Below are 25,816 nucleotides of genomic sequence, written 5' to 3'. Positions count from 1 at the left end.
ATTTATATTGTATCATATCAAGAATTATATCATTATATCAAGAATTTGATTTGTTTGTATGAGTAATTCAAGGTTGACATCCCCTGCTTCTCCCACACCTGCCTCAGAGACACAGACAGCCTTTGAACAGGGAGGTACTGTAGGAGCTCTTCTCCTCCTGAGATGGAGCTGGTGAAAGGGCATTAGTATTCCTCCATTGCTAGCCCTTGTTGTGAATTCACATCCGGGGTGCCATTAGCGGCCGACGCACCAGGCCTTCCTGCACTGAGGACTGTGTGTGTGTGTGAACGAGGCCACTCAGTGGAATGAATGAATGCGGTTTGGTATTTGAAACACACTGGTACAGATACATACTGTATATCTGTGCACTTGATCTTGATTATTATAGATTTTTTGTTTTTAAAGTTTTAGCCCACATCAATCTGATTTTGGGATACACGTGAGGTTGTTTTTGTTTTTTACGATATGACCTTAACGCTGCTCTGTCTTTTATGGCCACACATGGAATAAACAGAGTCATAAATCTGTGTCTAGGATCATTGAACAATAATGCTGTTTGAGTTAGAGCTGGCAACAGCTAAGATGATGACAACACAGGGTGTTTAAGGTTAACCATCACAGAACCACGTACAGTGTCAGGGGCTTTTGTGTATTATTAACTATTTACATTTTGGTTTATGTCACTGGAGCCTATAATACATTGTGCCATCACAGCCACTTTCCACTATACAGTAGATTGTATAGAGGACAGCTAAACACCTCTGCAGACGTGTGTGTGTGTGTGTGTGTGTGTGTGTGTGTGTGTGTGTGTGTGTGTGTGTGTGTGTGTGTGTGTGTGTGCGTGCGTGTGTGTGTGTGTGTGTGCGTGTGTGTGTCCATAGAACATTTTTGACACCGCATTTCAGTGAATGCGGATGGCCAGTTAGTGATTGTATGCTCCAACTGGTATCAGAATTACAGTAGTACTGTAGATTACCAAAATGAAAGGTATGAGTTAAGGTTTTTTTTCTATCAAGGGACATTATCTCACAGCCCTGAAGATAGATAACCACAGCCAATAAAGTTTGCATGAAGCAGCACTTGGCCAGTGTACTGTGGAACAAAGTAAAACATGCCAGGGCACGCTATGCCAGGCATTATCAGTGGGTTTCCTTGTGAACAGTAGGCAAACACAGATCTTTCAAACACCGCATGCTTACTTAGTGCTGAATAACGTGACTTATAGGCTGAGGGGCCACCTCTTATCAGCCCATGTTGGTCACATGACACCTACAGCCCTTTCTAAATCATAAGACTTGTTTGCACATGCTACGTTTGAACAAGCATCCCTGTTCCAAAGTAAGCCTCATAAAATAATATTTTTGGAAGTGAGGTGGTCTTTACTTCAAACAATTATAATAGCTTATGAGACTATATGAGAATATACTTGTATGTATACTACAAAATAGAATAAAGTTAGACTTAAGTTTGATTAAATAGATTAGATTAGATAGATTCAAGTTATGTTAATGTTTTTATTTGACATACACTCCTGAGAGTGTCATTGCCAAAGGTGACAACATTGATTGTCGACAAACATCAGTTACAATTCACTTTGAGCCTCTGCCATGTACTGTACTTCTCTTCCACATGGTACTTCATATTTGCTTATCTTTTTTAAAGAATGTTCTTTTTAAAACATGGCAAACAATATTGTGGAGAACATCTCTTCCTGATAAAGCCAGGAAGTCTGCTTGTCTGCGTACAGTACCAGTCTGCGTGTGACATTATTATCTCCACAACCAGCCACTGTGTGAAGTTGCTATGCAGGTGTATTGCTCAGGACCCAAGGGCGTGCATGTGTTGCGTGTGAAATTGTTTGTCAGCATCCTATGTTGTCAATTGACATCTGTATTGTCACTTTCTGCCAAAAAATAGTTTATTTGTCCAAAAGATTGTTAAGGAAGGGGAGTTGCCCCTAAGGAGGGGGAGTAGCCTATTGTATGAGTAAATTAATTGTATTCAGTGCATTTAAGAAAAATTTTATTAGGAGTATAACAATACCCTTAATAAGGAATTTGTTTTGAGTTGTACAGGCACACGCAGAGCGGCCACGGGCCCAGACAGGCGTGCATTGCAATGAGTAGAACGACCACGATGGGCACTGTACCAGTGCTCATGAATATAAGAGCATTTGAGGTTATGTAAGAGGCTACGTAGATTCTACTGAGCAAATGAGAGATGATGGCAAATGTGTGCAGTACGGTTCACAAGGAATCTAATTACGTATCCCGATTGCTATTTGTGTATTAGGGAAATCTGGTTTAGTGGTACCCTAGCCCTTCTCAGGAACTGTGAGTGCGCTGATGACGTAGCATCTGCTACCACAGTCCTTTCTACCAACATAGGAAATTTTGACTTTTAAATAGTTGCCTAGTTGGCGGCGCTTGGCGCTCATATTTAAAAGTGTCAAATAAACATTTCAAGCCACTCACCAAAGCAGAAACGCCTATTCTAACAAACGATGGGTTTTGAAAGCTCGGCGCTACCGTTAAGTGATCTTTTTAACTGGTTTTGAGGATTTCCTCGAAAAATAATGACAATGTCACAAAAACTGGCTAAAAGGATCACTTAACGGTAGCGCCAAGCTTTCAAAACCCATTGTTTGTTAGAATAGGCGTTTCTCATACCCTCACCCACAATGTTTAACCTAGGTTTGGCAGAAACCTGGAGATACACCAACAAGTATTATCTTGAAGGTAATAAGAATCACTGTATGAATTATACAAATGTGTGAAGTATACCTTAGTCTACTAAGTGTCATTGTGTAGACTTAGTGCAGCCACTTGTAGATGCACTCTTCACTCAGTGACAAACCATTGATATCTGATTCTATAAAGTGCTTGCCATGTATGTCCTGTTTAAGCGTTAGCAAAATTTGGCTATACTGTATGTTCCAGGCCAGTATGTCAAGCCCTGTACCTTAAGTGGGGGTCTGGGGGTCCTCCCCCAAGAAATTAATTTCCTGCATTCTGGTGAATTTTCTATGCACTAATGTGTGCTTTATTAGCTTTATATATATAGAGCACCTGCCCTTTGCCCTCTGGACAAGGCAAGTGCCCTTTTTTATTTCTTTTTTTTACAGTTTAGGCCTACTGTATGTGGCCCATGGTGACATCGATCAATTCTCGATTAAAAGCGTGTAATAATAATGCCCCAAAATGTGTTGTAATTTTGCCAGACCCCCCCCCCACACACACACCCGTGCCCCAGCCCCTCTTCCTTTGTCAACGGTAAACGCGAAAAGCGGACACAGACAGAGGTGCGCTGCAGCAGCACTGCACACAGCACACACATCTCCTCCCCTGCCCTTTCCAGTCCAGAGTGCCCGAGTGATGCCAGTTAACCAGCCAGGTAACACATAAACGAAACGAGTGTATTGTTTGCCCCCCAAGCCTCAGTTGCCAAACTATAACTAGCATTTATTTGTCTCTGTTGTGAAATAAGTCTCATACAGCGCCAAACAGCTGAGCCTAAATTAGCCGACTGCCCACCTGCTTAACAAGCTAGCTAGTCATAATCAATTAATGGATTTAACGTAATGATGACCACCACACGACCAATGTCGGTAGAATTTGTTGTTGGTACAGCATGTGAAGCTTAAGCTATCAGTATACTTAAGCTGAATATTTTGTATTATGTAGGCTAGTAACCTTAGGCTTAAACAGGGCTGCCAAGTCTCAGACACACGCGTTTCAGCCTCTTCTCACGCTCACACGCCACACTTCACAATTCTCGCACGGAAAAATGAGCAACCCCTACATACTACAGGCCCATAGCCAGGGGTGGATCGGGTGAATCGAACGAATCGAACAGGGCAAATGCCCCACCCCCCGGGCAACAACTCGCACGACAATCAAAATACAAAGTATCTGTCAGCACCCCCCCGTCAACATCTCATTTTTCACTGAGCACCTGCCCACCAAAATGTCTATGCACGCCACTGTATATATATATATATATATATATATATATATATATATATGTGGGTGTGTGTCCTAATACTAATACTACAACAACAACAACTACTACTACTACTAGTACTACTACTACCATTCTGTAGAAAATTCTAGAGACCTTGCTTCAACATCAGATTCCCTCACAGACTTCATTGACCTCTTCATTTCATTAAGAATTCCTCCAACTTAAGGCCAAGGACATTCTTCATAAATTAAAAGGTATAGGCTCTGTGCACCAGCTCCACTACTTCCTGAAAGTCACTTGGCATCTTTATTTCCTGTCCTATATGATTGGACTAAGTGATTAATCAGGTGTGTGGCAGACCCAGCGCACACCTGATTAATCATTTAATCCAATCATATAGGACAGGAAATAAAGATGCCAAGTGACTTTCAGGAAGTAGTGGAGCTGGTGCACAGAGCCTATTTCAGAAGCACTCCACCCTCTCCAGATGCCTCTTCCTCCTGCACTCCTGCACCAGCTTAACATGAATGAACCAACGTCACAGTGGGAGCGTGTGGGAACCACGTAGTCTGACTACGGGGGTTCCCCAAGGGTCTGTCCTGGGTCCTCTCCTTTTTTCCCTCTACACTACATCCCTGGGCTCTGTCATTCACTTGCATGGCTTCTCCTCTTTCCCCCTTCTGACACACAAGTGGAGACACGCATAACTGGATGCTTGGCTGACATCTTGGTGTGGATGGGGACACATCACCTCAAGCTCAACCTGGACAAGACTGAGCTGCTGTTCCTCCCGGGGAAGGGCTGCCCACACCGGGACCTGGCCATCACCATTGAAGATACTGTGGTGACCAGACTGCAAGGAACCTGGGTGTGACCCTGGACGACCAACTGTCATTCTCTGCACATATCACATCCGGCCCCGTCGTACCTCCAGGCCAGGGTCATCCTTTACCCACTCCCGACCGCTACGCTCTGCTATCTCGGGGTGCCAGGTTGTCCCGTCACTCCGAGGCCCCTGCACTCGATCGACACAGTCACAGCTCTTCTCAGTGGTGGAACGAACTGCCCACTGACGTCAGGACAGCAGAGTTGCTGCTCTAAACTAATCTCTTCAAGATGTACTACCACGATCCTCCCTCTTAAGCACCTATTGTGTTTTAGATTGCTATTATTGCACTATGCCTTCAGCACTAGACTATGCTCTTAGTCACTTGTTTTAGAAAGGATATGCACTTGTGAGTTCTGGCAAGTAGTAGTGCATTGCCTTTTCCTACATTAAATGTAGTCGCTTTTAAGCATGTAACGGTAACCGCGGTATTACGGTAACCGCACTATTTTTTGGTCACGCGGTAACCTTGGGACTGGCTCGGTAAAACCGTAGGCTAAACTCACTGTTCTGGACTGGTCAGATGTTATATCAAGCTAACTATTGGCATCGGTGTGCTTATCGGTGTCATATTTATTCAGTTTGAGTAATTTACGATCGAGCTAGCTAACTACCTTTAGCTCAATTGGCTCAGTTGCTGGTTAGCGATGAGAGGCGGTGTCCCAGCCCAGCTGATAACCCTCCATTGTGGGTTGAGGGGATGCAACGGTCGGCTAGGATCCTGCCTCTCATAGCTAACCAGCAACTGGTCACGTAGGGCGCATGTTCAATCCACACTAGTCACGTAGCTTTCCGTTGCCCTGGAGGTCCACCCGTCTGTGAGCGCAACAAGGATGCCTGGGATAATTCACTGACAACTTTTGGCTTTTCCTGCTCATAAAGATTTGGCACGATCTTCTCAGCAAAATGGGTGCGCGACGGGATCTCGTAACGTGGCTCAAGCACATCCAGCATATGTTTAAACCCCTCGTTTTGCACAACGGAATATGGCCTCATGTCTGCAGTTATAAACACCCCAATAATACATTCTGTAATAGCTTTAGCCCGGTCGGATTCTTTAGCTAAGGGCTGCTGAAATGCCGTGGTGATGAGCGGTTGTTGAGCAGAAGGTTTTTCAAGCTCTTCAGCTCCTCCGCTAGCCATGTCTATCGCTGGCAGCGCCTGACTAGTGTGGATTGAACATGCGCCCTACGTGACCACGTCGCCTACATCCTTTTTTGTTTTATTATTTTTTATAAACCTATCCGCGGACCACGTGCAAACCGTAGAGATTTTCTGTAACCATGTCAGAACCATCTAGCCTAGATCTGCACCCCCCCCCTCTTGTCCTCCCATCGTTTCTTTCCATTCTCTCCTTCCTCTTCCTCTTCTGTCGTTTTTTAATTATTATTATTATTTTTAGACCTGTCACTTCTTTCATCCAGTCTCCTGCCGTAGAAGCGCAGCATCAGAGATCAGACCTGGGCTCTCTGCTCAGCCTCTTTCCCTCTTCTTCTCACTGCTCAACACACCATCTATACCCACAGACCTCCTCTATCACTGCTCAACACACCATCTATACCCACAGACCTCCTCTATCACTGCTCAACACCGTCTATACCCACAGACCTCCTCTATCACTACTGAATAGTGGTGCAACGGATCATTGTTGATCCGTGATTGTAAGGAAAGCAGAAGCACTTTAAATTAAAAGAAAAAAACTGTACACATCAGAAATGTGTTCAATAAATGCTATGGTGTTTTTTCCAAAGTACAGATCTTCTTCCTCTTTAAATTTTGTGTTTTAAAACTGTGTTTAATACCGTGATATACCGTACCGTGGACCTTGATAACGTGATATTACCGTACCGTGAGTTTTTGATAACGTTACATGCTTAGTCGCTTTGGATAAAAGCATCAGCTAAATGACTGTAATGTAATGTAATGAGTCATGAGGAAGAAGACAGTCTGTGAGTAGGTGAGCATGCCACATTTCTACAGTAACATGTCTTTATACACTATTTCAAAGTCAAGGACAAAACTTTGGAATGCTGGTGGTTAACTAGCACAGCAGAGGAGGGCAGTGATGTGATGCGTTCCTCTGTGGTTTGGAGGCTGCGGCTAGAAGTGGATCACAGTAAGTGGGGCGGCTGGTGTGACACAGACAGAGACCTAGATCTGTCTCGCTGCCTCTGGCCCCTCAAGAAGCTTGATGAAGTACTGGCTCACAGGTAGACTACAAGCAGGGCATACCGTTGGCTGATAAGGGCAATATCTACTTTACAGTAGCAAAGTCCACGAAGACCAACTTCCACTGCATGAGAACTGAAACTCCGTCAGACACATCATACGCTGATGGACCCAGAAAAGCAGAATTCAAATCAAAAGAAGCACTATGAGCCTCAAAACATCCTCATCCTCATTCACAACCTTAGTAGAGTCAAAATACCCTCTGAAACATGTTCTTTCACAACTTTACTAGAGTCAAATTACCCTCTGTGCTCAAGAAATCAACAGTGATGTCCCTCTACTGTTATAAAATTATATTGTAGGGTACAACATGTGAAACCTTAATCCTTCTTAAAGTGTGATTGTTTGAGAGACCGTTATGAGTGAGGAAGGAAAATGGAACATCAGAACGCTAATTTAACAATTATATTATGTTTACCTCGCAAACAATATAAACCAGGACAGCTCCAGCGTACCTAAACTGAGTCAATTAAGGTCAGATGAATGTTTGCAGAAGAAAGTAGCAGAAACACCTGGAGAGTGTACTGTAGGCTCCTGTGTGATGTCAAATCAAATCACACTTTATTTGTATAGCGCATTTTATACAGAGGCAACACAATGTGCTTTACAGAGAACAATGATGGCATGGACATAGATCCTACCCCGAATTTTCCAGAGGGAAGCAAAAAAACGGTTTCACCCAGTGAACTGTGAGAATTTAGACACCAGCGTGAATCAAACAGACAGGAACAGGCACCACCCACATGCGTGCGTGCGTGTGTGTATGTGTGTGTGTCTAAATAAAAGGATCTCACACATGAAAGGCAATATCTCCATGGTTTCCCTTGGAGCCCCGTTGCCATGGGAGCAGCAGGAACCTTTGCAAGAGGAAAAACACTGGAAGACTTAGAGACGTCGTCCCCGGTAGGGTTGCTAGAGGGCGTTAAATTTCCGGGAAATTTCCGGAAATTTACAATGGGAAGTTAAGCTCTGGAACTTTGGAAATGTTTACCTTTTTTGTAGCCTACTGTAACAGCTTTTTGCCAACAATTTTTCAAATGTATTTTATAAACTTATTTTAGAATTTTATCCCGTTTTCATCCAATTTGTTAGTTAATAAACCCTTACCTAGTGTCCAATTACCCCCTGCTAACTGTTGAGGATTCGTCCACAACCCGGCCGGTCGGCAATGTGAAATGGAGAGACAACTCCTTGACCATCTCAGCTCACGACCGTAATTTCAACACCAGACAGGGTTGCTGTTGTGTGAAGAATTCTCAAGCCGAGATTAAACTAACCACCCGTGGGGAGCAGTGACCCAATAGGCCACTCCCTCTGGGATCTGGCCATACTTGGATCTGGCGAGACGATGGGCAGCTGCACCGGAACACGATGCATTAGACCACTACACCACCACAGACCCCTATAACAGGGAACTTAAATGTAACCTAAAAACATAAAATGCAATTCAGTTGAATTTCAACCCTGTACTGTGCATTCATCCATCACATGTGCATTGCATTCTTCCATCACATGCACAGCTAATTCCTAGCATCCTGCACACTAAGAGGGCTGTAGAATCCATTAAAGTTCTATTCACAAATGGATTAAGCAAAAAGTGACATTTTTAAAATGTGTATTAGAAATGTTTTCCTGTTTGCTGCTTATGACATAACAAAATGTTTATATTTATGTCTGTTTATGAAAAGGTAAATACAGTTGGTATAGATAACCACAAAATTATCAGTTTATTCACTTTAATTCCAATAAATTCACGTTAATTCCTATGGAAAGTTTCCAGCCTTGAATATTCCTGAAATTTTGCAACTCTAGTCCCCGGCAACGCTCAGCTCAGCCCTGCTCAACCCTCAGCTCAGAGTATTCTACCGTCCTGTCTTAGAAGACACATTCATAATAACTGTATTTTACTGTCCTGTTAGAAGATACATTCATAATAGCTATTACTCCTTAACACCCCACCTCACCTCTAGTATGCATGAATATACAATGTTGCATCCAATGTATAAATCTACCAAAAACTGCAGAATCTCAGCCACAAAACCATCCGTCTCAACAGCGCTATCTGTCAGTGCCCATCGAACCACACATGAACCCCCCACGTCCCCTCCCCCCAAACACGTCACACATTCTGCTGTTGTTGCACACTGTTTGTCCTCTGTCTAATGACTATTGAGAAAATATTGCGTAACTCCCAGTAATTGCCACACCAGCAGATGTTAACTGCTCTATAGTGTGAACAGACACACAGCTCTCTCGCCTATCCTCAACCACAGTGTATTAGGTTGCTTGCTTAAATATTGTATACTAATAGCCAACTGATTGATCCTCAAAATACTGCACAATGACTACAGCATATTAAGCCGTCTGCCACTTAGTCATCGTCAAACCAGGTGACACAGTACTGAAAAGATGCACGTCCAATCTGGCCCTTCTGCCAGCCAGTCTGTTTATAGAAGTGGCTGCAGACCTGAGCATGTCTAACGTACTGTATGTGTGGTTGTTATGTACAGAGCAGGTCACGCTTGGCGTCTGCTCCATTCAGAGCCCGAGGTAACACGGTTAAACAGGCCAGGTGCACAGGCTTCCCGTCACATCCCCTACGTGCTGGTCCAGCACACTCAGCCCCCTGACCCTAGTACATACAGTATCCCTGGTCACTCAGGTCATTATGTTGCTTAACAACATTTCGTACAAAATGCTATGATATCTAAGCCCTAAGACCGGGATATGTGTGTTGTTTCAAGTGTCGCTGCTTGACAGGACAGCATATAGTCCTGTTTTATATTACTTGGCCAAATATAACCAGAGTTCTCTCTCTGAATGGCTGAAATTATTTCTGCGACACTGCCATCAATAAACAAGAAGATAAATGTAGTTAATCTGCTCTGCATGTAATCAAATCATAAACAGAAGAACTTCCTGATCCCCCGGACTAAATGTCTATGAATCATGTCGTCTCCTTTATCTCCAGCAATATTCAGAAGCACACCTGCATTCTCTCATTCTCAGTCTGCTAATGGTTTGAAACATCTCCCTGAATAAGTGTTCCTTCCTGTGGGTCTCCAGGTGCTTTTGTGTGCGTGTGTCTGTGTGTGAGAGAGAGTGTGTGTGTGTATGTGTGTGTGCGTGCGCGTGTTCAGTGATGTGGCATTGTCTCTCGTGACGACTCTGCATGTACAGTATGACATCATTCAGCTCACATGACATGACGTAGGTTCCTGACGCAGTTTTAATATTTATATCCCGAGTAATTACTTCCACTGACTTGGCCTGGCCACACTGTCAGTAGCCTTCAGTAAGCCGGTCATCCTATCACCACAACCCTGCTATGGCATCAACCCAGGACAAACAACCTGACACACGGTTATGTCAGGCTGACTGAACTCTTGACATTTTGTTTTTGGAACTTCAAATACACAAACAGTGGCCTTCATTTATGCAACCTGTATTTCGGGTACGACGTGGCTCAGTAAATGCAGGACTAGTCACAAACATAAGCGAAATCATGAATAGAATTTGGCCACGCATGATAGAAGTGGTGAAATAAGAGCTTTGTAAATGTGAACTCATTCCCGTCCCTATGATCTATACAAACTAAGATATATCTGTTCCCACGACAAAACCCAATCACGTCCTATTATCAAATCTCCAAATAGTAAGTCCCTCCCTCTGACATCACTTTCCTGATCTGCTGCTAGATCATGCTAGTTAAGTCAACACATCAGCATCTCATTTTGAAATAGCTCTGTCTTTATTGTTAAGTACAGGTAGCATATCCGGTGGACAGGTTGGTTATTCATGTCACTACACTGAATTCTTGTCAGGCTTTTCCCCCCTGGGGATTTAAGATTGGATCAGGGAAAGGATACATTTGTCAAACTTGTTTGTCATGTCAAACCCAAATGTACCATTTTGTGCCATTGCCACAAAGAGTCTGATAAAACAGCACATTCTGATAAGGAGACTTAAAACTGGATAGAAAGCGGAAGGAACTATTACTGAGTATGTTTTGGCATTCTTACTACGCCATGAAAACAAGGAACCCTTATCAACACTGTCTTTGGAGCATTTGATTAAATGTCCTAATAATATCTTTGTTCTGGTTTCGAATAGGTGTGATCTGTGTGGAGCAGAGGCCCGAAACAACATCATCAAGCCAAAATGGAAGAAAGAGACGTCACGTCAGTGGGTATCAGGTGTTTCTCACGGTCTGATCATCAGCTCTGTTGGTCTACGACGACATATTCCAACACAGGAGAAACCACAGAAAACACTGATATGGAATATCCACTAACACTGTTGTGACACAAGTGCATGCCAGTTTTAGAAAAATCTATTTATTTTATATTGTCTGTTTGGAAAACCTACTTGTGGACAACAAATCAAACAGCAACCATTATCCTTCATTTGGTCATTTTAATATTCTCCATTCAAAACCAATACTGTTCACCCACTCAGCTACCTGTGGGATCTAGATTTGTTTGCAATGTCTTTATCGTTTGTACAGACAGCACACCGGGTCTCTGTCTGCGTCTGAATCATGCTGTGTACTCACAACAGTCGGGTTGGTTAGCAGCTTTGCCATAGACTATACAGTACCAACTAGCTACAGTATCAGACACTTTGGCCATTGTACTTTTTAGTCTGCTATTCTTCACTTTCACCTTCAGCACTAGATTATGCTCTTAGTCATTTGTTTTATAAAGGAGATGCACTTGTCCAGCAAAGTAGTAGTACACTGACTTTTCCTACGTTAAATGCAATTATTGAAAGTCGCTTTGGATAAAAACGTCAGCTAAATGACTGTGATGTACTTCTGCCTCAGATCAGAAAATGTGGGGTTAAAATTCACAGACTTGCGATAGATTTAACCTCTGAAATCATCCCTGCACAGTGGTTCATCAGCTGGGCAAGATTCTGTGCTTATCTCCACACTTACTGTAAGAACAGAGCAGCACCTCGGTAACCAGGCAACCACAGGATACACAACAAGGCTTTTCATATTGAGACCCGGGGCAAAAAGCCTGCACTTCCTCCTCACGTAAGGTACATCAACATTCATGATATGCACAGGCCCCAGAGTGTCAGGGTTTTCTCAGACAGACCAACCAGAAACCAGACTCCTTCTGCATTAGCTTTCTAGGACCACAGGATAACTCTTAACACTTTTGGCATGTTTTCATCAGTGAATGCCTTTGTGCTTTATGTGAAGAGCATCTTGGGGATTTTCCAAAACCTCCTGAGACATCTGTCGTGGTCACTTTGTAGTGCCAACATTACAATGTCACCCTACATGATCCGGTAAAGGCCATTACAATGTCACCCCACATGATCCGGTAAAGGCCATTACAATGTCACCCAACATGATCCGGTAAAGGCAGATAGATCCTCCCCCGTGGAAATCCCTTGGAGGACTTATCAGTCGCTGTACAGCCTGGGGAATCACCGGTCTTTACTGTTTATTATGAGCCATTTCACAGCTGAGTCAACAATGAATACAATAGTGTCCAACACTATCTGTCTCTCGACAGAGTCTGGACAGCGACAGCCCTGTGTGTATTGATGAAATGTAGGTTGGTTGGATGGATGGATGGATGTGGTGGGTGTCTTGTTCAGAAATGGAGATCCTCCCGTGTATAAACCCCATCTATTACCAAGACGCAGCACACCCACTGCTGTCCAGACAATAGCAAGGAGGCTGTATTTGGGGTGTGCCTGGCAAGCTCAAATCGGAAATTCAAATGAACGGTGACTCATGACAAATACTGCTCTGCAGAGCACAGGCACAGCCCAGCTTTCACATGAATAAGATTCACCACCGTTCATATTGTGGTCCCAGGAGGAGGGTATATGGCTTTTGACATGAACTAGTGTGCTAACAAATAATAACAAGTACAAATTTCACGTCAGATTCAGATCAGTCTATTGTCATGGTAGTGTACACATACATGTACTAGGAATTTATTTAGGTCAGTGGTGCATAGACTGAACATAAGACAGGGTACAGGACAGAACAGAACCATGCAAAGACAGGACAGTGCAAATAGATACAGTATAATCAGAAAAAGTACAAATACAAAATACACAATACAGAATGGAGTGTGGTGAGACTATATACAGTGTGTGTAGATAGTGTTTAGATACTTATACATGTATATGAATTTCAGTCCATGCATTATACAGATTATCCAGGTGTTATTCGCACCCCTAAGCCCCCCTCCCCCTCTTCGCCCGCTCCTCCCCCCTGACTCAACCACCTCCACCATTATTATTGCCAGCTCTATAGTCAAAGACATTTACATCTCTCCCTCATCTGGAGGCTCCTCCAGAGTTCAGTTTCCCAGGTGCTCGTGTTCGTGATCTCCATCACAAACTCGCGAGCATCCATGCACACAAACTATGATCAAATTATCACAGGTGATTTTAATCTGCATGTTAATAATGAGGGTGATTCAAAGGCCAGGAGTTTTATCAACCCCTTGAACTCCACGGACTTTAGTCAACACGTTACTGGACCCACTCACAACTGAGGTCACACCCTTGACCCTGTGATCACAAAGGGTCTTACGACTGTGGTATCTTCTATCAGTGACCTTATAGTTTCTGACCACTTCTGTATTTTCTTTACAGCACCGATCCCCAAAGATGAAATTAGCACACACTGCTTTGTTAAGAAACACTTTTTGAACTCGGTAGCAGCAGATCATTTTGAAATATTGATGAATTCAAATAGTGTAACAACAACCCTGGAAGTGGGGCTTTCACATGTTAATGTTCTAGTGGCCACTTTTAATACCAAGTTGAATGCTGCCCTTGAATAGTCTGTAGCACCTATGAAACTGAAAAAGGTTGCAGCCACACAGAAAGCTCCATGGAGGAATGAGGAGATCAATCAGCTTACTGTAAGAGAACATGCAGAAGAGCTGTGCTCACATGGAGGAAGACAAAGCTGGAGGTTCACCATGATCATCTTAAAGAACATCTCTATGCCTTTAATAAGGCATAAAAGAATGCTAGGAGAGATCACTTCTCGAAATTGATCTCCAGAAATCATAACTATTCCAGGGCACTTTTCTTAAAGGGGAACGCCGCTGTCATAGCAAGTTTAGCTCAAATGTCGCTTTGTCCTCAATGAAACCGATCCGTACACACCAACATTTAACATGCAGTAGAAAGCTAGCTTCTATTTCCTCTGTGCGTGCACCCCCTTTATAATGGAGGTCTATGGGCCTCTGCTAAAAACTATGATAAACATGCATTTTCAAGGCAGGAAGCGCAGTGTGTGATCTTACCGGTGTCATTATGCTGTCATGTGAAATATATCGCATTCTCAAACCGAATATTGAAACAAAAGCTCCATTTGAGCCAAAACTATTTTGCCGGACACACTACACCATACCTTTCGCACTGTAAACTTCCGCTGCGGTAAAGCTAGACGATTGTTTACATCCTCCTAGCCACGCCTAACACGTCAACACATGGGGATGGCGATTCATTTCACAAGACAACATTCTACTGAGACCGGTAAGGGGCTTCCTGGCGCTTCCTGCCTTCACATGACAGCATAATGACAATGACAGTGGTATGCTTATACATTTTAAGAATCTCACAATATTGAAGTCGCATGGAATCATCTGCTGGATGTCTGTGTTTTTGATTTGAGATGTTCCTTAATTGTTTACAAAGTATTTGGCAGTCTTTGTCATACCAACTTTCCTGTTTACCTTTTCTTTTATTGGGTTTGGCCAATTTAGGTTTGAGTTTAGTTGTAATTTTGATAAATATATTGCTGATTTCTGTTATTGCTTGATTTACGCCTTCAATATTGTGAGGTTGTGACTCAGACTGAAACCTGTCAAAGATAATTTGGATCTCTTGATCCGTCATTGCTATCTGATATTGATGTATAATGTAATCAGTCCATCTGAATGGCCTGGGTAAATCAAACATTTCACAGGGCTGTTGGCATTTATTCCTACTCCCTTCAGTCTTTTTGATAAGCAGACTGATCTGGCTGTGGTCAGACAGAGGGGACAGGGGCTTGACTGTGAATGCACTGAAAGAGAATGGATCCATATCTGTGATCATGTAGTCCACAGTGCTGTTGCCAAGAAGTGAGCAGTAGGTGTACCTTCCTAAGGAGTCCCCTCGCAGTATGCCATTGATGATATACAGACCCAGGCTTCGACAGAGCTGCAATAGGTCCCTGCCATTCTTATTGACCACTGTGTCATGGTTCCTTCTGTGAGGAAGAATAAAGTCAGTGGTTTGTGTTTGGTCTGTTATGTATTTGTCCCCAACATGCATTAAGGACAACTAGCCATCTTAAGAAGAAATGTTTAGTTTATTAGTCAGTTTTATTTATTTTCAAAGTATTCTTTCGAGAAAAGGGGAATTGTCATTTACATCATAGAATGTCTAGCCAAATAACATGTAGGCTATGTTGTGTTGAGACTCAGAGATGGCCTGCCTAATAAGTCAGATACTTGTCTGTCATTTCATCATTAATACAATATAATAAATGTGGTAAATGTGGATGGTTACACCAATTGACACTGGGTTGTGTAATTTTTTTTTTTCTTCTTCCTTACGTTTTTCGCCGCAGTTTAACTCCTTCATACATTGAGCTACTTAAACCATTCAAGTATCAAAATGTTCAGCTTGTTAAGGACATGATGGCGTACGTTTCAGATTTTTAATATCTTTTATACTTATAATATATATATATAATATATAATAAAATATTCAGCTTTTTCAATATTTATTTTACAATGGAAGTTTATGGACGGACCTTGAAATCCTCTTCAGCTTTGAAACCTATCTCCTCCTTCATTTTTTGTGCTATAAGCCTCCTTCAAAGTTTAAAATGTTCAGGACAATTGTAATTTCTGACCTGATGATACTATGTACAAGTTCAGTGTGTTTACTCTTCACACCAAATGTAGAAGAGTAAAGACCCTGTATATTCCAAGAACTGATCTGAAATTAATGCATTAAGAGATTCAACTTAAGATGGGTAAGACAAGAACTAACATACAGCACGTTCCATAGGTAACCTATTTTCTATGACACTAATAATATAGTGTGTTGACATATATCTGTGTCTAAAATGTTGTTGGATGTCACGGGTCTGTGTATAACGTACGTGTACATATTCATATGGTGTGTGTGTGTGTGTTCTCGGTTTCTGTCTTCTAAAGTAGAAGCACAGTGTGTAGAGCATCTCCCTGATTTCTCCTAGCTCTGAGGTGGGGGGCGGTGGTGGAGGTCTGGGCAGATCTCTGGCCATAGCTGCTGCATAGCTGAGCTGTTGCTGGTGTTGGAGAGGTTCACTGGTTGGGAGCCTCTGGATGTGTGGTGCAGGAGCAGCATGAGCAGGGGCCGGAGGAGTGGGATGGCTATGGGTAGTGGGTCCTGGGCGTGGCAGGACACTTGAAGGTCCAGGGGGTCTGGTATTATAGTCACAAATTTACTAGTGAAGTTCAAGGTGCCGGATACAATGAGAAATCTCCCATCAGGGTCAGAAATTGTGGTCGAATGGATGAAGGGGGTATTCTTCCTAAACAGAATTGCCACACCCCTTGGTGCTAAAAGTGGCCTGATATGGTCAATCAAAAGACCCTTAATTTCTCCATGAATTTATATTTGATGTGTGTTTCTTGTTAGAATCATATGTCTGCTGACAATGATTTTAAGTGTGAAAAAACCTTGGCACGTTTCATTATGTGACCCAGACCTTTAACATTCCAGCTCACCAACTTTCCATGGTGCTTGAGGTGCAGGTGTTCTATGACATCTGTGGACGAGGTGCATGGTAAATAGAGGCTGCCAGAGAAAAACAGAAAAACAAAACTAACAAGAACCAATACCCCCCCTCCCCCAGCTACTAGGCAACTACCCCAAATGTAGTGCCCTAGCCAACTTTCAATCCTAGGGGAACCATAGAGATCTGGTAGCATCTGCCTTTCGAACCTAGTCTAGCCTAGACTAGCTCCACCTATTAGTATAGAAGAACTCAGACAACTTTCAGTCCAGGGACAGTTATTGTGGTGGAAAGACTAAAACTTGTAGGCATGCCTTACAAAAAACAAAACAAATATTGTGGAAGAAAAGGTGAGAAAAATACACGTAGTGTTATAATATTAAGAAAGCCTACATAATAGTTCTCGAGGGACATATTGTATTTCAAACTTGCTCAGCCATAGCCCATTATAGATGTTATCTAGCCTACATAATAGTACACGAGAGACAGTTCAAACGTTCTCAAGCATAGCCTCTCACTAGCCAGCACATTATGAGATCCTAAATTCTTGTTAAGGTTGGTGATTGCCTCAAGCAGGTCGGATTGCGAGGGTTCTGTAGCCTCAGCCATACTCGTAGATGTAGGCACGCAACACATGGATTTTTCTAGGCTAGTGTTAGCTAGCCCGTTCGGTTCTTCTTCGTCTTGACAAACAACTAATGGTAGGTTCTTGGACTCTGGTTTCCCAGACGTACTAATTACACGTTTTACGAGTCATTAAAGACATTTTGGTAGGAAAGTGAAAATAAAGATCTGTTTGAGAGTAAATTATGCGGAGCTACTGAACAACATGTCTACTTCATTCCGCGCCTAGCCATGCACCCCCCCCCCCCCCCCAACCCCAAATTGTATCGTTGATACTTTTCCAAAAAGATCTCTGTCCTTGTCCTTCTGGACCTGAGCACAGCTTTTGACACTGTTGATCATGATATCCTTATTGGAAGATATGATACTGTTGATCATGATATCCTTATCGGCCTCTCCGTTCGAGTCCTTGATTGGTTCAGGATGTACCTAATTGGCCAAGTTTTTTGTCCCACAAATGTGGGGTCCCACAAAGATCAATTCTAGGTCCCACAAGGATCAATTCTAGGGTCCCTAATCTTCAGTCTGTATATGTTACCCCTATGTGATGTCATTAGGAGGCACAATATTAGCTACCATAGCTATGCAGATGACACCCAGCTCTATATTTCTGTGACACCCGATGACTACAGCTCCATTGACCACTTTGTAGAATGCATTGGTGATATAAATGCATGGATGTCACAGAATTTCCTTCAGTTAAACCAGGACAAAACACGTGTTGATCATTGGTGATAAAGTTGAAAGGGAGAGACTATCTGGGCACTTAAAAGCACTGATACTGAACACCAAATGCCAAGTCAGAAACCTAGGTGTCATGTTTGATTCTGATCTTAATTTTGAGGCCCATATTAAGAATGTGACAAGGACATCTTTTTATCACCTGAGAAACATTGCTAAGGAGAAAGCTTTTCTCTCTCAGGCTGACACTGAAAGACTAATGCATGCTTTTACCAGTAGCAGATTACTGTAGCACTCTCCTATCTGGTCTACCAAAGAAAGCTATTAGTCAACTTCAAATGATACAGAATGCTGCAGCACATGTCCTCACTAAGACCAGAAGGAGGGTACACATCACACCAGTCTAACCACTCTAGTGATCACAATGCCATCATGATCACTTAATCTTTCTGTTTCTCTATCGTGGAAGGGATCACATGATCTGGATGGTGAAGCCAGGCTAGTGCCTATGTGCTATTTATGTGCAAAAAAGTGTTTTTTATGAGGGACAGAAAGTCCTGCCACCTCTGAGAAAATGCTTTCATCATTCAAAAACCATAGTAAAATATATTACTGTATTATCTCTAGAAACTGAAGTGTAGACAGTGCAAAGCTCTAACAGAGAAATGTATTGTCAGGGCATAAGACAGAGCTATGAAATACATTTTACACAAAAACCTCTATGCCCTTGACCAGAGCTACTGTAAGGCAGAGTGTGAGCAATATGACAAAAAGACTGTCTATATGTGCATAAGTATGGAAAAACAGCGAATAGTGATAGATAAGAAAAAGAAAACTCACCCATTATCCTCACACTCCGTCTTGATTTTGGACACTGAGCTCTGTAACTTGAATCTATGGCCTGGCTCAGAATACCTCTTGAAGTGCCTGGAAACCTTTTAATGACAGTATCTGGAAAGACAGAAAATATTAGACATTAACCTACTGACAAAAAGACAGTTCAGGTGCACAAGTATGGAAACAACTGATGTGTATGGTGATAGCCAGAGGCGGGGGGCAATGCGTGTCACGCCCCCTCTCTCGACTGCAGCCATGTCCTCCACTTCTGCCTTCTGCCTCCTCCCAGCCCCTCCCTGCTCTGGTATGCCTGGAGTGCAATCACCTGCACCTACCCTCTCCAAGCACACCTGTTCCCCATCCTCATCAGCAGCTGAAGGCCTACCCCGGGCTCCTTCTCTTCACTGCCAGTTCGTTGTTTGAGCTACACGTTAGTAGACCTTGCTGTGCTTTCTATTTTTCTAGAGACGTTTGTCTTATATGTTTTTCCGCTTTTTCAGTTTTGTTACGCCAGCCAGTCCAGCTGCCTGGCTTCGTTCTAAGTTTTGTTTTCATTCGTGGATCCGACCCGTGATTCCAATTTGCTCCAAAATTTAAGAGGTAAGTTGGCCCATGCTACACCCCTCCGCCAAGTTTCATTAATTTTCATGAATTTCATTGCTAAGCTGATGACATCAAACTCTACCTGAAAACAAATTCAACCCCCTCTGCAGCCCAGCCATCATCCACACTAACCACCTGCCTGGAGGAGATAAAGGCATGGACCCCTCCCACTCCTCTCGAGAGGACACCCCAGCATGGTCCGACCACTCCACGCGCTCGCGCTCTCCCCACACCTCCCACACCCCCCGTGATGTCCCCCCCCCCGTGAGGGGCAGCCTCACCCCACGGATGCGAGGTGGGCTGGCCAGGTCGCAGACACGTGTGAGAGGCGTGTTCTGCGACTGCAGTGTGGAGCTCCTGGAGGTGGAGAGGCAGCGGCTGACTGTGCAGCGGGACCAGCTGGCGGCCAACACCAGCTACCAGCAGGAGATGCTGCAGCGGGACGAGCTGGCAGCCACCGCCAGCTACCAGCGGGAGACACTGCAGCTCCAGCGTGAGAGGCTGGATCTGCAGTTCAGGCAGCAGGCCCTCATGGAGGCACAGTTTCAGCGGCCCTCCATCTCCATGCCCATCATCTTGCCAACCCCAGGTAGGCTGTGTATCTTGTACACTGTCTATTCCCATTCTGCATGCATTCCACTCAATGTCGCTAATTTAATTCTCCTCCCTTGCAGATGATCCAGAGGCCTGAGACACACTGCACATACTCACCACACCCCACCCACCCACCCACCACACTCCACCCACCCACCACACTACACTGCACACACACCACATGCACTCACCACACCACTCTCCCTCCATGACCTTGAAGGCTATACCGGCGGGGGGGGTAACCCCCCCAGCAGGTGCAACCATGCCAGGCAGGTTTCAGGGTAGAGGTCCTTCCTATGTGTTGCTACCTTGTCGTGGTGGGAAGGCTTGTGTGTCTCCATGACCATGAAGGCTATACCGGCGGGGGGATCACCCCCCAGCAGGTTCAACCATGCCGGGCAGGTTTCAGGGTAGAGGCCAGACGGAAAGCAACACCTGGCCCTCCAGGTTGGGGGTTGGGCGTGGGGCTAACAACCCCACCCCGGAAAAGGACAACATGTTCCAGCATTTACACCGAACACATCTTGAATCTTAAGAATAAAATATTTTTGGCCCAAAGTTACTTATGATGTCTACCTGAAGTACGAGTTGCTTGTGACACACTTAAATAGAAGGGAACTCTAATTGATGAAATCAATTCCACCTGTGGCTACCCTACTGTGGGTCTAGGTGGGTGAATCAATTCGCCAGGATATCTGTCGGTAAGAAAATGTTGTTGTTCACAGGGTGGATTATATTAGGCTATGGATAGTCCCTATATGTTGTTTGCCTCAATAAAAGTTGTAAAAACAACATTTCCATGATGTGTTCTGTAGGCTGATGTGATTCGCGCAGGTAGGATAGATGTGCGCTGTATTGCAACTCTCCTTTTTAAAAGTTTAATTTTGCTCTAATCGAGCTAAAACTATAACGGGATGAACGGAGCGCATCGCCAAGGGACAGCTTACAATGGGTTCCGACTGCCCTTCGTAACGTATCCCTTGGCTATGGTATACCTTGGCTAAGACGTCTCTGGGAAACAGCGCTTCGGCTCCAAGGAGGGCTTACGATGTACCTTCGGAAGGTACATCGTAAGGGCGATTTACGATGTACCTTGAGTGGAGCTGTTTCCCAGAGCCTTCGTAGCCAAGGTATACCTTGGCTTAAGAAGGTTCTGGGAAACGAATCGCCACCTAGAGGTGGACCTAACAATGTTCTTACGATGCACGTAGCGCTACAATGCCTCTGGGAAACACACCCCTGGGTGTTAGAATGGTCCCGCACCTGACCTTTGAGACTTACATCAAACATCTCTGCAAGACCTTCTTCCACCTCAGGAACATTGCGAAACTCCGCCCCACGCTCACTCTCTCAGATGCTGAAAAGCTTGTCCATGCCTTTGTCTCCTCCAGGCTGGACTACTGCAACGCTCTTCCCATCGAGATCCCTAGCAAGAACATCCAGAAGCTGCAGTACATTCAAAACAGCGCTGCTAAGATCCTGATGAAAGTGCGAAAATACGACTACATCACACCCATCCTCAAATCCCTTCACTGGCTTCCTGTCCCATTCAGGATTGAGTACAAAGTCTCCCTGCTTACCCACTAGTGCCTGCATGGAAATGCCCCCCTCTACCTCAAAGAGCTGCTCTCCCCGCAATCCTCCACTTGAGACCTCCGCTCTGGACAGGCCAACCTCCTCCAGCCCCTGTGGACCAAGCTCCAAACCATGGGAAACCGGGCTTTCTGCTCTGAGGGCACCACAGACTGTGGAAGGCCGAAAAACCCATCTTTTTAAGAAAGCTTTTTGTCTTTAAGAAAGCCTTTTAAGACAGCTTTTTGTTAAGGTTCTTTGTATGCTAGCTTTAGCCCTATGAAGCATTCTTTTTTCTAAATGTTTTTACGATCTGTAGCACTTGTTTGTTCAGATCAGATTGTTCATCCGATGTAAAGTGCATTTACAAATAAAATGTAGGCTATTATTATCATTATTATTATGAAAATCAGGTAGTTTACCCTCATGTGCAGTCAGACCTTAAATAATGATTACATTTCACATAACTCCCGTTGATAACGTTCGTTCCCCCCAAAAAAGTTATGTTCCATTAACAAGCAATTAATCGAGTAACCAAATCTTACTTGAGTAAATTCTTATCGGCAATTAATCGATAGTCAATTAACTATTAACATCCCTAGTGTGGATGCAGCCTAGATGGTGTGCTATGCCTAATACAGTATTTAGTTTATTGAATTCCATAATACATTTCCTTAAAATCTCTGTATGTAAACATGGTATTCATTCTTTAGGCTTTGTACAGAGGAAACTTTTGTGCTGCATCTTTCATGAAAACAGAAGTACATCGTATGTACTGTGTAGTCACTATTGTCAATGCCAGTAATATATAACATTTGTAGAGATGCTAATTGTAACAACTTTTCAGAAAAACATATAGTGTGAGCTATATTCCCACCAATATTCAAAGAGAAAGGGTCAATAATAAGAGAGAACCATCAGTTTGAAGCAGAATGCCTTATTCTGTTCTATGTAGTTTTGAAAAGTGTGTTTTGGCATGGGTTATACATCGAGTGACAACACACAAAAAGCTACCATAGCTGCAATGCTACTGTATCACATATTTTCTAGGGGCTTCCAAAAATCTCTATGAGAATTAATCCCCCCAGATGGCAACGGTGGCCCAAATTTGTGATCCTGGCTCATGGACTATGTTGCATGTGCAGTGAGTTTAGCGGGGTGAGTGTAACCAAGTTGAATTTCTTAGTAGCCTATAAATACCACCCACCTGCACCATCTGGCTTTTTGTGGTGAAGCTGGTAGCGGTAGTTTGAACCCAGTGTGGGCAAAGTGTGGTTGGAACCTATACTGACGAGGGAAGCAGTGACGGTTAGAAGTGGTGCCGTGACCCGGACACACAGTTGCTATAGCTAGCTAACTAAACATACACCAAAAATATTACTCCTCAAAAATAGTTTGGAAACGTTATTTTGGTCATTATATGTACCCTTTAATAATGCCAATTGGTATTGTATTTTTTATTGTTGGAAAGCCTGATTAGTCACCTTCACAACACAACTTGTAAGGATCGTGCATTCCTGGAATGAGCAACACAGCGTGTGTGGGTATCGCCCCCAAAAAATGTGCCAAAATTCCCTGCAATATTCTTCTGCTGTGGCTATGGATTTTCCACACGCTACTGAGGTCCCTGACAGTGTAAAAAGCATCAAGTGTAATGTGTAAAAATGGCATGTGTTGTTTTTGCCTTATTACTGTGGGAACGCAACCATCCGATCCACCAAGCAACTCAAAACAAGAGTGAATACCAACAGAAGAATATTACAGGGGATTTTGCCACTTTTTGGAGGCAACCCACACCTTCAGCTGTGTTGCTCATTCCACGAATGCACGATCTTTACAAGAGGGAATGTTACCTCTTTGTAAAGGTGACTAATCAGGCTTTCCAACAATATTAAATACAATACCAATTGGCATTATTAAAGGGGAGAGATAATCAACGAAATAAGGTTTCCAAACTATTTTTGAGGAGTAGGCTATACCATAGTTAAGTGAGCAAATCATATACAGAGCAAAATAGCTTGATATCTAGCTAGCTAACTTTATCTTGCTAACAACAGCTAGCCAACAATAGATGGCCTCTCTATGGCCTCTCTATTATCATGGCTAATGCTGACATTAACTGCTGTTACAGTAAATCAAATTAATTTTGTTAAATTAAATTAGTGCTAAGGAATATAGCAGACAAACCAGCTAGTCTACTCACCTGCTATCAGGCCATGCATCATGATAGCTAGCACTAGCTTTTTGCTGATCAATTCATTCCTGCTGCTGCCGCCAATAAATCCAGACCAGAAGTGGATTAGGAAAGGTGATGAGGAGGCTAAATCAGGTGTTTTGCCGATTGAATGAATGCATCTGTAATTTAGACGATGATTTGTTTGCTTTGGGATGCTAGCCTAATCCAATGAATGTAGACTCAGTGAGATCAGGCATCCTCGCGCGCGAGCAACCGTTAACGGATTTGCCTCACAGTGACGTATTTTGAAATGACAAATGAGGTCCCTACATTTTAGTAAAAGTAGCCTATAATCAACATAATATATATTAATGAGTTTATCCAATGTATTCAAATATACTATGTCCCATCGCTCAGATCGACATATACAGTAGCCTATATATATATATATATATATATATATATATAAATATATATATATATATACATACATTAGGCTACATTACATTACATTACAGTCATTTAGCAGACGCTTTTATCCAAAGCAATAATTGTAACAATAATATAGGCTACATAGCCTACTGTATATATAGGCCTACCTCATAAATATATTGTATTGTATCCATCTATTTAAATATATGCTGGATGCTGTTGCATAATTATGTGCATATTTTAGCCATGATTTTTCCATATGGGCTAACCACTCTACAGCTTTGACCAAACTAACTGCTCTCTAACCGCTCTACAGACTTAATCAGTCTACAGACCTAACCACTCTACAGACCTAGCCACTCTCTAACCACTCTACAGACCTAGCCACTCTCTAACTCTCTAATTTGCTGCCTCTTGGCCAGGTCACTTTTGAAAAAGAGATTCTTTATCTCAATAAGCTTACCTGGTTAAATAAAGGTCTAAAAAAAAAAAAAAAAACACTCACAGGCTTAACCTCTACAGGTCTAACCACTCTACAGACCTAACCACTCTCTAACCACTCTACAGACCTAACCACTCTCTAACCACTCTACAGACCTAACCACTCTCTAACCACTCTACAGACCTAACCACTCCCAGAGGGGCAGTTCTTAAATCTGGCATAGTAAACAACACTACATATAAGGACAGTACATGACAGACAGACAGACAGCAACGGTTCACAACAGTGACAGCACACGACAAACAGCAGTGACCATGCAGCACAGCCTATCCATGTCCATAGAATGCAAGAGTGGCTGGCATAATGGTGGTGGGGGGGGTTAGAGGGGGTGTTAGGGGTGGGTGTGTGTGTGCATGTGAGTGCATGGAGATTAGTCCCAAACCATTACTGACCCCCCGCTGCAACAAGTAACAAATAACAAGTTCCAAGGAACAAGACAGATCAGACAGTGACCCTGTTGCAACCCGTTGTGACCCCGGTCACTTTCCACACCGCAAGTTCATGACTGATGGAGCAGGAGGAGCCAAGGTCAAGACCAGGGCACCACCACACGCTCGTAATGCAGGAACCTCTCCACCGTGAACGCTCAAACGCAGAGCAAAGTGTGTACCTGTTCACCCGCAGTTGCAGATACCATAGCGGAGTATTGTTGAGCCCTGGGAAACGTCCAGTTAAACATTAACCAGGAACTATAGTGGCAACGGAAGCTTTTAAGGCCAGATCTTTACTGCCGAAAGCAGCACGATAACAGCCGTGCCGGGGGCCTGCCTAAAGAGCTGCAGGAGGATACTGTAAACATCTACCTTTACATTACACGGGAGAGGACAGAGTCTGGAGCAGAAGGCCACGAGGACACCCGTCTCTGTTCCCCTTGTATTGTGGGCTCCCCTTGTCTTGAGTGTTTTGCTACAATACATTGTAAAATTCATGAAACATTATACAGTATACTCAAAA

Source organism: Borostomias antarcticus (assembly GCF_949987555.1).
Source record: "Borostomias antarcticus genome assembly, chromosome: 18".
Taxonomy (NCBI): domain Eukaryota; kingdom Metazoa; phylum Chordata; class Actinopteri; order Stomiiformes; family Stomiidae; genus Borostomias; species Borostomias antarcticus.
This window is presented reverse-complemented; position numbering follows the sequence as displayed.